Raw genomic sequence first — 5,370 nt, forward strand, 5'->3', positions numbered from 1 at the left:
AGCTATGGTTTTTCTTGTCAGGAATTGTTTTATATTACCTATAACCTATTTCCTAATCAGTTATCTCATATGAATTTTCGCACTTTGATAGGCCTAATGCAGGATTACAACTAACAATCACTTAAAGGGAATATTCTAGTGATCTTTAATTATCTAAGGCAACAGTTTTCCAGATAACTTTTGAATATCATGATTTTAATTTAAGCCTTCGAAATTTTTTACTGGTAAAAATAAAGTAAAGAAAATTAAGAGCCGAAAAGCTTATAGAGCTTCCTAGAAGCTCATAACCTTTTATTACATGGGTAGATTGTAGGCAGTCAATATCAGAAACAGAGATTGGCCTGCCCTGAAAACCAATAACTGTCAATTAACAAGGAAATTATAATCCCTGGATAATCACAAACACCCCAACCCAAACTCTCTACTGCAGGAGCAGCTGTATATTTACAAACAGAATCTCTCCAACCAATGTTAACACATTAAGTAGAGAGTGCATCAACAGAATCTCTCCAGCCAATCTTAAAACATTAAGTAGAGAGTCCAGCTTAAGCTGGAAGAACTTATACAGTCGTTAAGTTCTAATTTCAATTCACTGGAAATAAAATCACTAGCAGTTGAAATGAGCCAGTATGATGGTCGGCTGTTTAGATGAGGCAGCTTGAGCTAGGCATGCATTGCAGGGAGGGAGGAACATAACAATCAATTTCACATCTTTCTTAATTAATATTATCGCTGACACTTTATGTGATATAGCAGGCATAGCAGGGGACAAGAAACATAACAACCAATTCCACACAACCGTTGATGAGTATTAGTAACGAGAGTAGTGAGTTGAGAGCTTCTGGATATGAGTAATATACAGTTATATCCAGAATGTCTCATCTAATCACAATGCACTGTGCTCTCATCGTGCTGGCTGTTCGTGAGCTTACTTGAGCTATTCGGGAGAGAAACAAGTAAAAATGATTTTCAAATCTATCTTGATTGATATTAGATACTTGGGTAAAATGCAGTGTATTTACTTTAAGAAATAAGCTCTAGCAAATTCAATATAAATCTTAGATATAGTCAAATAAAGAGATATAAATGATAAGACAGTGCCATCTGATGAGGGCATGCATACCTGGTCATCCCATGAGTCAATGGTAAGTCGAAGGCCAAGCAGAAGATGATTTGTATTGTCCTCCTGAATGCGATAAAGATTAATGTTGTGAAACAAACTGTTGAATCCCTTAAGCAAAAGTACAAAGGATTTGGAATGAGAGGGCAGATTGTTCCCTATGATAGAAAGAGCAAAGTTCTTTGAGACACCCACTGTGTGACTGCCACATTCAACATGTGCAAGTGAAATGGAATTCTGAGAAATAATACAGCCATTAGGTCTAGAAGTATTTCTTGTCCTCTGAATTTCAGCAAAAATGACTGCTTTCTTGAGTAGATGAAAACCAGATCCGATGTAACATTCAATCCATTGGCCGTAAATCTAAGTAGTGCATGACAAGCAATGCACAAGATGGAAATAAATTTCATTGGAAAGAAGAAAAAGATTTCCAAGAATCACAGCGATAGGTATAGCGGTTGGTCTCTAGCTATACCTGCAATGCACCCTGATGAAAGTTAGGAGCCATAATTTGCAAACCACAAGCAAAAGAACCAAAAACCATGCACATGTAGAAAAACCCCAAACCCATATAGATACAGAAAACCAGATATGCATATAAATGAATATATATATTGACTGACAAATGGAGACATAATCAATACTACAATCTTCAACCCTAAAAGATGCACACTTATACAAGCATAAAAAATTCAAATCACAATTCAAAGTACACCACAAGAAAATTAAACAAAATCAAATTTAGAAGAGGTTTCCTTGAGAAGCCAAATTGAGAATATAAAAGCAACACACTGAACTATGGACATGAAACAATATAAGCATAATTCCTTAACCACTCTAGGTACACAAATTCATGAGATAGAGACCCATAGATCCAGAATATGGAACAAATGTAAGATACTTCAACAGTGACAGACATTTGCATGACATCCAAGATTGTAATGCAGAAATTGCAGAAAACTCCCACAAATTGAGTTGATTGATTATAGGTGGATAGTTGTTAGGGCATCTGGGTGGTCAAAACCAAGGAAGAGAATTCACAAATCGAAATGAAAAAAACTTTCTAAACAGCTGCAGGCACACAGGCATACGATGAACAACAAAAGGGCCAAAAAAAACAACTAAAACCTCACACATTCATATTCAGTTAACAGCAGTATCACCTACTAATATTGCACCAGCATTTTCCTTGTCCGCTTGCAGACATAAACAATTTTCCAAGCTCTACATACCCATAATGCACTTTCAGTAGAAAACTTACGGAATATGTTAACCCAGAAAATGAACACAAGTTGAAAACCGTATAATTACTCAATCCCTGACATACATTTGAAAACTATACAATGAGCACATCAAATCATTAATTCCTCAAATCCCTGGATGAACCCAAGAGCATACCTGGTCATCCTGGTTGGCGTGGGACTTCCAGCAAACACAGAGCCACAGACAAATTAATTAAACAGTTTATTCTTATATAAGTGAAATTGAAAACATCAACGATAACAGTGATTTTTTCATTACCAACATTTCAATTCATTAACAATAACAATGTTTTTTTTCAATGGTAACAATAATTTTTTCATGACATTCCCTCACAACCGTTGCCAACATTTCAATTCATTAACAATAACAATGTTTTTTTTCAACGATAACCCATGCTGTTTTCTCCAACCGTAAGAGGCAACAGTCATAAAGAAATCCTTGAGAGCCCAGACTCTACTCTACTGAACCTGAACCTGGATAAACCTGGAGAAATGAGCACCGTAACATATATTCTTTCAAAAATTTATCTCCAAATTACAAACTCATCTATTCAAATACAAAAAATAAATTAAAATATTAAAAAATAATCTTAAATAAATTGTTTTGGTTTATAACATAATTTATTTAGAAATGAGTCAATTGAGTATGAAGTTTTCATAAAATAAAATAATTGGATAAAATAAAGATGGTCAATCAAGTATGAAGTTTTCATAAATTTTTATGGATCATAAATTAAGTTTAGAACTGTAGACGTATAAAAATGACCATATTCCTAAATGAAAAATTAATGTTCATTTTATTCCCATTCCTCTATTTAGTTAAATTTAATTTAAGTAAATCGCCCACATTCTTCTATTTAATTAAATAAATTATTCAATTTATTTAGTTAAATTCACTAAAGCCTTTTCCATCATTTTATTTAATTAAATCCTTTCTTCTTACTTTTAATTAAATTTACATTTAATTAATAGTTTATCCCAAATTGAATAAATCTAATTGATTCAATTTCCCAAATTGCAACCAAATTGAAATAAAGCAATTTATTTTAATTAATTCTATTTTCCCTCACCCACTTGCATTTTTCTACATCTCCCACTTGCATCCTAAACCGTATTCCTAATTTCTTCTAGAATCCATCTATTCCTAATCAATTAGCCCAAACCCATTCATTATCCCCTTTCCCTAAATTTGAGGAGGTCACTTCTCAAATTTGGAGTAAAGTCTTCAAAAGGCATTAAAGCCAAATTTGGAAGGAATCTTACAAATTTGTCCCCAAAGTCTTCAAACCATTAATGGTTAACTAACCCTTAGTGACATGATTAGAGACTTTTTGACTAACTTAACCTCCATCTAACCCAGGGGTCTCATCAAGCATTCATTGTTTTGACCATGGTTATCCCTTTAACCTTTACACAAGAGTTTACCCCTTGGATAAAAGCTTTATCCATTGGATAACCCTAACCTGACCTTAACCCTTACCTCCTAAGGTAACCATAAGGTCTTCTCAAGCATTTAATGCTTCTTTCATCTCCTCTCAACCAGTCTTATGTTGACAATTGTCACCATTTCATTGGTAAAAATTGTAAACATGGATTGATAACTTTCAATCCTGACCTTTGATTAACTCCTTCAATCTTGACCATCCATTACCCTATTTTCACTATAAATAGAGCTCTCATTCCTCCATTTTAAGGATCCATCCAAGCTTTTAGTATCTCATTTATGCTCAATTTTATCAATACATTTAGCCTCTCTTTGCAATAGGAATTAATCTAATATAACATTTTAGAATATTTCCTTTATCATTAGCTTAAATCATTAACTAGTATATCATGTTAGGATGGTATTTATACTAACCTTGTCATCTTATAATCTAGTTTATTGCATTTGTAGGATCATGCATAAATATGATGCATTCATGTTAAAATCAATCATAAGCATTCCTCATTCTTGCATTCGTTATCCCTAAGCCACTTTGCTCAGTGATCCGAGAACAAAGGCATTGGCTTGAGGGACCTTGTGAGATAGAGAACCATGGAACCCACCTTGGGAAGTTGAGTCATTACTCATGACTCCATAACTTGCACCAAGAAGTCTCGTGGGCGTGTGAACAAGCCTCTTTGAGACCGCATTTTCACATTTTAAGTTTCATCGCTCCGCTTTTCCCGCACACATTTCTGGCGCCCATCGTGGGGCCCTACCCCATTAATCAAATCGCTTTTTAAAAATAAACACTTTTGCAGGTATGCGAAAACAGGAATCAGCGCGTAGGGAATATCCATTAGTGCATCTGGTTGATCTTTCAGCGCATCCGACTCTCTGTTTGGTGCGTGGGACTCATTCCCTGACGTGTGCAGACCATACCTTAGCGCATCATCCTCACTAACATTTTCCTGTAGGTCTTGACACGGGAGAATAATAGAATAGTGCATTTAGAAAACAATTCAGCGCATCGGGTCTGTCTGATAGCACATCCTGACTATCTCGTAGCGCGTACAGTCTGTTTTGTAGCGCATCACAGACAAAGGCAAAATTAAAAATTGTAACCGAATGTGAAATTATACTTGTTGAAGTCCACCAAACCCACAAATTTTCTAACAATTTTACTTGATATCTTGTAGGTTTTTTTTAACAAGTTTCTTGCAGATGGGAGCTTAATTTTATTTTTAAGATCATAAATAGTTTAAATTTTTACTAACTTAGTTAAGTTAGTTAAAATATAAAGCTTTTTGATTCTTGTTGAGTAAAATTAAACTCACTTTGTTTGGGCTTTAAAAAGAACCACAAACAAAACAATTTTTCCTTGCTTTTCTAAGAGAGAATTTTTCAAATTGGATCTTAAAAAGAACAAATCAATTTTTCAAGTTTTGCAAACAAATGGCTTAAAAAAAATTTCACCATCCTTTGGTGCATAAAATGATCCATTTTAAATTCTTGCAAGGTAAAGAATCACACAAAGTCCAAAGGTCATTTGCAACTAAAGAGGG

At 34.2% G+C, this 5,370-nt stretch overlaps 1 long non-coding RNA gene across 2 annotated transcripts; it reads right to left on the reverse strand.

The window, feature by feature from the left end:
- Positions 1–258: 258 nt before the first annotated feature.
- LOC131070393 (uncharacterized) lies at positions 259–2,875 on the reverse strand. 2 transcript variants are annotated; one of them, XR_009112314.2, is made up of 3 exons: positions 2,519–2,875; positions 1,124–1,595; positions 259–937 (listed from the first exon to the last, which is right to left on the reverse strand). It is a non-coding gene; the product is annotated as an uncharacterized LOC131070393 (long non-coding RNA). The 2 variants fall into 2 exon arrangements; XR_009371862.1 differs by having other exon boundaries at positions 259–1,595.
- Positions 2,876–5,370: the final 2,495 nt, after the last annotated feature.

This window comes from Cryptomeria japonica, chromosome 3 (assembly GCF_030272615.1).
Source record: "Cryptomeria japonica chromosome 3, Sugi_1.0, whole genome shotgun sequence".
In the NCBI taxonomy this organism is placed as follows: domain Eukaryota; kingdom Viridiplantae; phylum Streptophyta; class Pinopsida; order Cupressales; family Cupressaceae; genus Cryptomeria; species Cryptomeria japonica.